This window comes from Macaca mulatta, chromosome 15, assembly GCF_049350105.2.
Source record: "Macaca mulatta isolate MMU2019108-1 chromosome 15, T2T-MMU8v2.0, whole genome shotgun sequence".
In the NCBI taxonomy this organism is placed as follows: Eukaryota; Metazoa; Chordata; class Mammalia; order Primates; family Cercopithecidae; genus Macaca; species Macaca mulatta.
In genome coordinates this window covers 20,917,768-20,928,557 of record NC_133420.1, presented here as the reverse complement: position 1 = coordinate 20,928,557, position 10,790 = coordinate 20,917,768, and the positions used below count along the sequence as shown (strand labels likewise).

General features: G+C 47.0%; 1 protein-coding gene across 4 annotated transcripts in view; it reads left to right on the top strand.

Moving 5' to 3' along the window:
• The first annotated feature begins 8,684 nt into the window (after positions 1-8,684).
• The window catches only part of ZBTB43 (zinc finger and BTB domain containing 43), a 33,195-nt gene continuing 31,089 nt past the window's right edge, over positions 8,685-10,790 (top strand). For all 4 annotated transcript variants that reach the window (XM_015116815.3, XM_015116814.3, XM_028834831.2 and 1 more), the window contains exon 1: positions 8,685-8,784. The gene's annotated coding sequence lies outside the window, so the exon portion shown is untranslated. The remainder of the gene's footprint in view (positions 8,785-10,790) is intronic.

Here is a 10,790-nt window from a genome sequence, read left to right as displayed (position 1 = left end):
TATATCTTATCAGTCTTGCCTGAGATCAGTTTTATTAGTCAATTCAGAAACCTAACTTTGGGCTTTATTGGTCTTCCTTATTGTATCTCTGCATTCTTTTTTTTTTTTTTTTTTTTTTGAGACAGAGTCTCGCTCTGTCGCCCAGGCTGGAGTGCAGTGGCCAGATCTCAGCTCACTGCAAACTCCGCCTCCCGGGTTTACGCCATTCTCCTGCCTCAGCCTCCTGAGTAGCTGGGTATACAGGTGCCCGCCACCTCGCCCAGCTAGTTTTTTGTATATTTTAGTAGAGACGGGGTTTCACCGTGTTAGCCAGGATGGTCTCGATCTCCTGACCTCGTGATCCGCCCATCTGGGCCTCCCAAAGTGCTGGGATTACAGGCTTGAGCCACCGCGCCCGGCCTGTATCTCTGTTTTCTAATTAATATACAAACTTACCTTTTCATTTCCTATGTCTTTCCTTTAACTTTCCTTGAGTTTACTTTGCTTCCTTTTTCTAACCTTTTAAGTGATTAACTCATTAACTTAGACCTTTCTTCTTTTATCAGAATTGTTGGATATAAATTTCCCCCTTAAAACTTTTTTTGCTGACAACACAGATTTGGAAGGTAGTGTTTTTATAATCATTCAATTATAAATATTTTAAAATTTTCATTAGGATCTCTTTTTTAACCTGTTACTTATTTTTCTTTCTTTCTTTCTTTTCCCCCTAGACAGAGTCTTGCTCTGTTGCTCAGGCTGGAGTGCCATGGCGTGATTTTGACTCACTGCAACCTCTGCCTCCTGGGTTCAAGTAATTCTCCTGCCTTAGTCTCCCGAGTAGCTGGAATTACAGGTGTGAACCACCATGCCCGGCTAATTTGTGTATTTTTATTAGAGACGGGGTTTCACCATATTGGCCAAGCTGGTCTCAAACCTGACCTGGTGATCCACCCACCTCGGCCTCCCAAAGTGCTGGGATTACAGGCATGAGCCACCGTGTCCAGCCACCTGTTACTTATTTCCTTCCTTGCTTGCTTGCTTTCTCGCTCTCTCTCTCTCTTTTTCTTTCTTTTTAAATTCTTTACCTGTTACTTATTTTCATGTGTGTTGTTAAGTGTCCAAATAGGGAATATTTTGTATTATTTTGTTGTCAATTCCTTACTGAATTCCACTGAGGTAAGAGACATAACCCAGGTGATTTTATTTCTTTGAAATTTTTGGGGGGTTGCTTTATGGCCTACCACACAATTTTTATAATGGTTCTAAACATGTCATATAATAAAATGATGTACATTATCCAGTTCTTCTGTGCAGAGTTCTACCTATATCCTCTCTCAGTCTGTTTGTGCTGCTGTAACAAAATACCTGAGACTGGGTAATTTATAAAATAGCATTCATTTATTGCTCACAGTTATGGAAGCTGGAAGGTTCATAACCATGAGCCAGTTATTGATCAAGGTGCCAGCATGTTTTGTGTCTGGTGAGGGCCCACCCTCGACTTCCAAGATGGCACCCTGAAAGCTGAGAGGTTTCACCCTGAAAGAGAGGAGGACAGTGGTGTCCTCACATGGTGGGAGGGATGGAAGGGGCAGAAAGGGCAAAACAGGGTGAACAGCTTCCATGCAGTTCTTTTATAAGGTCATTAATCCCATTCATGAGGGTGGGTCCCTCATGACAAATCACCTTCCCAAGGGCCCCACCTTCTAATATTATCACCTTGGAGATTAGGTTTCAACATGCAAATATTGGAGGGACACATACACTGAAACCATAGCAACTAATGAGTTGCATAATCTCCATATGAGAGTGAATTTGTCTATTTCTTCTTATAGTTGTATCAATATTTAAATGATAGTTTGAAGCTATATATATATTTTATATATATATATATATATGAGACATAGTTTCACTCTTGTTGCCCAGGCTGGAGTGCAATGGCACGATATCAGCTCACTGCAACCTCCATCTCCTGGGTTCGAGTGATTCTCCTACCTTAGCCTCCCAAGTAGCTGGGATTACAGGCGTGCACCACCATGCTTGGCTAATTTTTGTATTTTTAGTAGAGACGGAGTTTTGCCACGTTGACCAGGCTGATCTTAAACTCCTCACCTCATGTGATCCACCCACCTCGGCCTCCTAAAGTGCTGGGATTACAGGAGTGAGCCACTGCACCCAGCCTGAAGCTGTATTTTTATATGGATACGATTTAGAAGTATTATGTACTCCTGGTGAGCTTAACCTTTTCTCATTATAAATCACCTATTTGTATTACTCATCTTTTGCCAAGTTAGGCCATAGTAACAGCATGATAGCATGAATCATTCACTCGCTCTTAAAGTGCCCACCTGGAAATGATGTATGTTTTATTTATTTATTTATTTATTTATTTATTTTATTTTATTTTATTTTTTTTTTGAGACGGAGTCTCGCTCTGTCACCCAGGCTGGAGTGCAGTGGCCGGATCTCAGCTCACTGCAAGCTCCGCCTCCCGGGTTCACGCCATTCTCCTGCCTCAGCCTCCCGAGTAGCTGGGACTACAGGCGCCCGCCACCTCGCCCGGCTAGTTTTTTGTATTTTTTAGTAGAGACGGGGTTTCACCGTGTTAACCAGGATGGTCTCGATCTCCCGACCTCGTGATCCGCCCGTCTCGGCCTCCCAAAGTGCTGGGATTACAGGCTTGAGCCACCGCGCCCGGCTGATGTATGTTTTATAATATATTAGTGAGGCCGCACACAGTGACTCATGCCTGTAATTCCAGCAGTTTGGGAGGCCGAGGCAGGCGGATCACCTGAGGTCAGGAGTTTGAGACCAGCCCGACCAACATGGAGAAACCCCATCTCTACTAAAGTACAAAATTAGCTGGGTGTTGTGGCGCACGCCTGTAATTCCAGCTACCTGGGAGGCTGAGGCAGGAGAATCGCTTGAACCCAGAAGGCGGAGGTTGTGGTGAGCCAAGATTGCGCCACTGCACTCCAGCCTGGCAACAAGAGCGAAACTCCGTCTCAAAAAATAATAATAGGCCGGGCGCGGTGGCTCAAGCCTGTAATCCCAGCACTTTGGGAGGCCGAGGCAGGCGGATCACGAGGTCAGGAGATCGAGACCATCCTGGCTGACACGGTGAAACCCCGTCTCTACTAAAAAATACAAAAAACTAGCCGGGCGAGGTGGCGGGCGCCTGTAGTCCCAGCTACTGGGGAGGCTGAGGCAGGAGAATTGCGTGAACCCGGGAGGCGGAGCCTGCAGTGAGCTGAGATCTGGCCACTGCACTCCAGCCTGGGCAGCAGAGCGAGACTCCGTCTCAAAAAAAAAAAAAAAAAAAAAAAAAAAAAATTCTGCAGCTTACAAACGGTTAATTTCTCACGTTATATGACTTTTGTATGTCATTTGTGGCACTATCCATTCTATTTTTTTTTTTTTTTTTTGAGACGGAGTCTCGCTGGTCGCCCAGGCTGGAGTGCAGTGGCGCGATCTTGGCTCACTGCAAGCTCCGCCTCCCAGGTTCAAGCCATTCTCCTGCCTCAGTCTCCCGAGCAGCTGGGACTACAGGCGCCCTCCACCACACCCAGCTAATTTTTTTGTGTTTTTTAGTAGAGACAGGGTTTCACCATGTTAGCCAGGATGGTCTCAATCTCCTGACCTCGTGATCCGCCCGTCTTGGCCTCCCAAAGTGCTGGGATTACAGGCATGAGCCACCGCGCCCAGTCTCCATTCTTTATTCTATATTCTCTTCAACCGGGGACCCAGGCAGGAAGAATAATTAGTCCCACCCGGGACACACTCTTCTTGTGGCAGAGGGAGAGAGCAATGGTTCTGAAAGCTGTGCTCCAGAGTGCACACATAACCTCCACTCACATTTCAGTGACCAAGCCTGACATCCATGGGATGGGAAGTAAAGCCTCTCACAGGGATGGCCACCAAATTATTGAAAACAACAATATAAGCTACCACATATTTCTAGAAATGCTTTTTGTTTTAGAGTCTATTTATCCAGTGTTTTTTGGTTTTTGAGACTGAATCTCGCTCTGTTGCCCAGGCTGGATGGAGTGCAGTGACGTGAACATAACTCACTGCAGCCTCAAACTCCTGGGCTCAAGCGATTCTCCTGCCTCAGCCTTCTGAGTACCTGGACTACAGGTGTCACCACACTGGCTTTTTTTTTTTTTTTTTTTTTTTTTGAGATAGGGTCTTACTCTATTGCCCAAGCTGGAATGCAGTGGTGCAATCATGGCACCCTGTGGCCTTGATCTCCTGGGCTCAAGTAATCCTCCCACCTCAGTCTCTCAAGTAGCTGAGACCACAGATGTGTGCCACCACACTTGGCTAATATTTTTATTTCTTGAAGAGAGAGCATCTCATTATGTTGCTCAGGCTGAAATTTTTTAATTTTATAGAGACAGGGTCTCACTATATTGCCCAGGCTGGCTTCAAACTCCTGGCCTTAAGTGATCCTCTCAGCTAGGCCTTCCAAAGAGCTGGGATTAGGGGTATAAGCTGCCACAACCATCCTTATTTATCAGATGTTAATATAATTTAACCAGCACAGAATCTCTTTTGCCATTCCTTTACCCCAATTTTTCTTTTTTTCCTTTTCTTTCTTTTTTTCTACTTTTTTGAGATGGGTCTCACTCTGTTGCCGAGGCTCGAGTGCAGTGGCATGGTCATGGCCCACTGCAGCCTCAACCTCCTGGGCTCAGGTGATCCTTCCACCTCAGTCTCCCAAGTAGCTGGGATTACAGGTGCGTACAACCACACCATTTTTTGTAGAGATGGGGTTTCACCATGTTGCCTTGGCTAGTCTTAAGCACCTGGGCTCAAGTGATCCACCTGCTTCCCAAAGTATCAGGCCTCTGAGCCCAAGCCAAGCCATCGCATCCCCTGTGACTTGCACATCCACATCCCCTGTGACTTGCACGTATATACCCAGATGGCCTGAAGTAACTGAAGAATCACAAAAGAAGTGAAAATGCCCTGCCCCGCCTTCACTGATGACATTCCACCACAAAAGAAGTGAAAATGGCCAGTCCTTGTCTTAAGCAATGACATTACCTTGTGAAATTCCTTTTTCTGGCTCATCCTGGCTCAGAAAGCTCCCCTACTGAGCACATTGTGACCCCCACTCCTGCCCGCCAGAGAACAAACCCCCTTTGACTGGAATTTTCTTTTACCTACCCAAATCCTATAAAACAGCCCCACCCTTACCTCCCTTGCTGACTCTCTTTTCGGACTCAGCCCGCCTGCACCCAGGTGATTAAAAAGCTTTATTGCTCATACAAAGCCTGTTTGGTGGTCTCTTCACACAGATGCGCATGACACAAAGTACTAGGATTACAGGTGGGAGCCACCATGCCTGACCTCAAATTTTCTTTAGGTTTGTGTTTTAAGTAGTGTATAACTAGATTTTTTTTTTTTTTTAATCTCATGTTTCCACTTCATCCTCCCAAGTTGCTGGGATTACAGTCGCCCACCACCACGCTTGGCTAATTTTTTTGTTTTTGTTTTGTTTTGTTTTGAGATGGAGTCTTGCTCTGTTGCCAGACTGGAGTTCAGTGGCACAATCTCAGCTTGCTGCAGCCTCTGCCCCCGCCCCAGGTTCCAGAGATTCTTCTACTTCAGCCTCCTGGGTAGCTGGGATTACAGGCACGCACCACTACACCCAGCTAATTTTTGTATTTTTAGTAGAGACAGGGTTTCATCATGTTGACCAGGCTGGTCTCGAACTCCTGACCTCAGGTGATCGGCCCACCTCAGCCTCCCAAAGTGCTGGGATTACAGGCACGAGCCACTACACCCGGCCATTTTTTTTCTTTCTTTCTTTCTTTCTTTTTTTTTTTTTTTTTTTTTTGTATTTTCAGTAGAGATGGGTTTCGCCATGTTGGCCAGGCTGGCCTTGAACTCCTGACCTCAGGTGATCTGCCCGCCTCAGCCTCCCAAAGTGCTGGGATTATAGGCATGAGCTGCCATGCCCAGCTGCCTGGCAATTTTTCAAGAGTTTCTTGATACTTGTGCTTTTAGCCCCTTTGTTTTTCTAAGCATGCTTGTTTTATATTGTGGTTCTAAAATATCAAATATCTAAAGCTGGTGTGGATCCACCTCTACTGCTTGTCTTCTCTGCTTATTTCCTCAGGGGGTTTGTGGTTTCCGGTTGTGAGTTCATATTTATTTAGAACCCTATCTGTGGGAATTCTTTGAAGCCTGGGTTGCCAGCAAGTTCTTTCAGAGATTTGTGTTTTGGCCAAATACTGTAGGCACCACCTCCCCAGGTTCATTTCAAATTAAAATGTTCAGATTGTGGGCTTTTGAACTATGCAAATTGTGTGGCCATGTGATAGTCAGACTGTTTTAGCCATGAATCCTCCAGGGGAATGATTTCCCCTTCTGCTCAGAACCAAGGCACAGAGAGACAGCTTTTAACTGCTGCCTACCTCTGTATGGCAGATTTTTTCCCCTGTAGTTTATCCTTCACCTGAGGACATATTTCTTCTTGAGTCCCAACCTGATGTTGCAATTTGGCTTTAATCCTGTCTGGACCCAGGTGAATGCTCCTATAGTTGGTAGCAGTATCGGTGTTTACCTATCTCCAGAGATAATTTTGAAAATATTTGTCAGTACAGGGCATGCACCAATGGATCAGAACAGATGCAGACTTTACCTCTGCGTAATTTCTGAACATCAATTGTTTGACTTCCCAGGCCTGTGTTCTTGTTTTCCTCCTAGCTTCAGATAATTTTCCTGACTTTTTTTTTTGCAAGTGTATCCATGCGTTTAAGAGGGTATTCTAAATATTTCTTCTAGCAATTTTATCTATTTTGTTGCAGTAATATTTGGAAATATATAGTCCTCAATATTGCCAGAAATAAAGTCCAAGTAAGAAGTTTATTTGTCTCATGCAACAAAACACTTAAGGGTGTCCAAAGCTGGCACTGTGGCCTAATGTCATATGGGACCTAGGTTCTCTCAATCTTCCTGCTTTGCCAGCCTTAGCATTTACTTACCACTTCATAGGCACATGATGGCAGTTGAACTTCCAAACTTCAGGTCTGCTTAGAGGCAGGAATAAAAGTGGCAAAACACTTAAAGAGTATACTCAACTAGGCTAGGCGCAGTTGCTCACGCCTGTAATCCCAGCACTTTGGGAGGCCAAGGTGGGTGGATCATGAGGTCAGGAGTTTGAGACCAGCCTGGCCAAGATGGTGAAACCCTGTCTCTACTAAAAATACAAAAATTAGCCGGGCGTGGTGGCGGGCACCTGTAGTCTCAGCTACTCGGGAGGCTGAGGCAGGAGAATTGTTTGAACCTGGGAGGCGGAGGTTGCAGTGAGCCGAGATTGCGCCACCGCACTCCAGCCTGGGCAACAGAGCAAGACTTTGTCTCAAAAAAAAAAAAAAAAAAAAAAAAAAGGCGGGGGGGCTGGAGCATACATGTTTTAAGTAGAATCTTTGACAAGCTGTTCTGCATCCATTCCCATTTCTGTGCTTCCATATTTGTTTTCTTTCATTTCGCTTTCTAGAAATTTTTTCTTTTCTTTTCTTTTTTCTTTTCTTTCTTTTTTTTTTTTTTTGGTAGAATTCTCTCTAGAAAAGCTACACTCCTGTGTCCTAGGGCCCAACAACAAGCAAGACAGGCATAATAGCTGGGAAGTCAATCAGCTTAAACTAAGACAGACAATATCAAAAGGGCATGTCTAGCCCAGGAGAACATCCACCCTGAATCCAGAAGGCATTATGACCACATCTCTTCAGCTGCCTGGATTTCAGGTATAAATTAGCTCTTCCACAAAGAGGGCACTTGGTCTATAAACGGGTCCAAAGGTAAGAGTCCCACTGCTATAAGACCTATCTCTCTTCTACACTAACGTGGTGGGGCAAGGGGGAAGAAAGGGGTGAGAAGGATGGAGGGTTTGGGGAAGGAGTGGGAGAACTGGAAGCTAGAGAGATCGTTTCTGTCCCACCATCTGTGTGACCCCAGTGCCCAGCACAACGCAGCCCACGGAAAGGCACTGGTCCTTTCATTGAACGTTTACTGAACATCTACTACATGCCAAAAAGCTGGATGGGTGCTGTGGAGGCAGAAATGGATTTGGAGATAATCTCCGCCAGGCAAACTGAGGTCAAGGTTTTCGTTTGTTTGTTTAGAGAAGAGACGGAGAAGGTCAAGGTGTTTTTGTTTTGTTGTTGTTGTTAAGAGTCTTGCTCTGTGCCCAGGCAGGAGTGCAGTGGCATGATCTCGCCTCACTGCAACCTCTGCCTCCCGGGTTCAGACAATTCTCCTGTCTCAGCTTCCCAAATAGCCGGGACTACAGGCGCCAGTAACCACACTCAGCAATTTTTGCATGTTTTGTAGAGACAGGATTTCACCATGTTGGCCGGGATGGTTTCGAACTCCAGCCTCAAGCGATCTTCCCGCCTCGGCCTCCCAAAGTGCTGGGATTACAGGCGTGGGCTACCGCGCCTGGCCTATGTCAAGGTTTCAAGAAGGTTTAGAACTCGGTATCTGCTCCCCTATTTTCAACAGCTTAGTCAGTCCCTAAAATTGATTGACCCGCTCCAGACTGTACTGCGCAGGCGCCCGCTACCTATGTGCTCTCTCCGGACGCCCAGCTCAGACAGTGAATCCCGCATGCGCACTCCTCTTTCTCTCTGGCGCACCCCCGGAAGCACTGTCAATTTCGGGGGGCGGGACCGGGAAGCGTTTCCGGGGGCTGAGGCACAGGCTGAATCTGTTGCGGCAGCGAAGGCTAGAACAGGCCTGCGCCGGCGGCGGAGAGGATCCCTTGGACGGGGGATGTGAGCGCTGAGCCCTTGGCAGGTACTGAGTGGCCAGGACCACGGGCGGCAAGGCTAAGGGAGGAGAAGTTGGTGGGGGAGTTAAGGGCTCCTCTGCAGGCCCCGACGCACGCGCCGCTTGCCCCGCCAGGCCCATTCCGTGGACCGGCATGCTAAAGCCCCGCGCGGAAGGTTGGGGTCCCGGCGCCCCAGCTCCGAATCCCGCAGTCTCCTGCCCACACGGCGCGCAGACCGCGATACCAAGGCCTTTGGGGCAGCTTCTCGCCCAAGGTCACCCTCGCGGCAGCGGAGCTCCGCCGGCCACAGCGCTTAGAGATCCTGCCCCCGTCCGTCCGCTGGCCTTTCGGGGCGTAGGGTGGGCGCGGCTTGACGGCCTCGGGTTCGAGCCACCAATGCGTGAAGCCTGAAGAGCCGAGCTGGCAGAAAAACTGCGCCTGGACTTCTCTGATCTTCTTTTCCCTTCTGTTTCACCCCGGTTGCTGTCTCTGTCACCTGTTGTAACCTGTCCTTTTTGTCTTTCAGCTAGGTCCCTGTCAACCTGATATTTCTCTCCACTTTGTCTTTCTCGGGGTATATGGATCCTGTTTCATATCTGTCTCCACCTTGCTTCTGTGTCTGTTCACTCTGTCTCTGCCACTCAGCCCTTACTCTAATTCAGGGCCTGTCAGTCTAGCTTTTTGGCCATCTGTCTGTTTTTCTCTCTTTCTTCCAACTTTTTTTTTTCCTCTTGTTTCTGTTTCCTAGCTGAGTTTGTCTGGGTAGGGCAGGGCTGCCCAGACCTCTGAGCCATGGAAGGTGACTCATGACCCCGTGAAGCTCCCTGCACTGGTGACACTCTCAGTGACTCGACCGCAGTTTGGCCTCAGCTCTGACAGGTGCCGCCCAACATAAGTGTCAGAGTGCAGGAGAGTCTGTCAGGGAGACAGGAGGCCCATTTTAGGGCCAGCGCAGCTTGATGAGTCCTAGCCTTTTCTCGCCTGTGGTTTTTCAGGCCTGCACAGCTTCCCAAATCCCTTCACTCCATCCACTTAACCACGGGATGGTCTCCAGGGATCTCTGGAGCCTGCTCTTTGAGTTACAGCTGTTTAACAGGCCTGTCTACAGGCTAAAGAAGGATCAGACTGAGATCTTTGGGGCTACTGGAACAGTAGCAGAGTTTCTGGGAGAGCTGCATGCTTAGTTCAGAGACTGTGTCAGCATTTTCGGTTAAATTGTAAGAAACCTAATAATCGGGGATTTATTATTTGCTTTACAAAAGTACCACGGGAGAAATAAACCGTACACAAAAGGACAAATATTGTTTGAGAGCACTTAAATGAAGTACCTAGAATAAACCAGTTAAGAGACGGAAAGTAGAATAGTTTACCAGGGGCTGGAGAGAGGAGTTAGTACTTAATGGATACAGAACAGAGTTTTGGGGGATGATGAATAAAGTCTGAAAATGGGTTGTGATGATTGCACAATATTGTGAATGTACTTCACTGAATTGGACTCTTAAGAATGCTTAAAATTGTTAAGTCTTAAAGTTTTATGTATATTTTATACAATACAAAAAAACAAAAACAGTATTCATTGGAGACTCCTGAAACCAATAAGCTCCTTTTTTTTTTTTTTTTTTGTTTTTTTTTTGAGACGGAGTCTTGCTCTGTCACCCAGGCTGGAGTGCAGTGGCCGATCTCAGCTCACTGCAAGCTCCGCCTCCCGGGTTTACGCCATTCTCCTGCCTCAGCCTCCCGAGTAGCTGGGACTACAGGCGCCCACCACCTCGCCTGGCTAGTTTTTTGCATTTTTTAGTAGAGACGGGGTTTCACCGTGTTAGCCAGGATGGTCTCGATCTCCTGACCTCGTGATCCGCCCGTCTCGGCCTCCCAAAGTGCTGGGATTACAGGCTTGAGCCACCGCGCCCGGCCCAATAAGCTCCTTTTACGTGTAATTTTTCAAAATTCATTCTGTAGTTGTTAGGAACATTTAGTTGAACCTGGGTTTATTGATTCCTACTCTCTTTACAGCAGTGGGTACAGCTGAGGT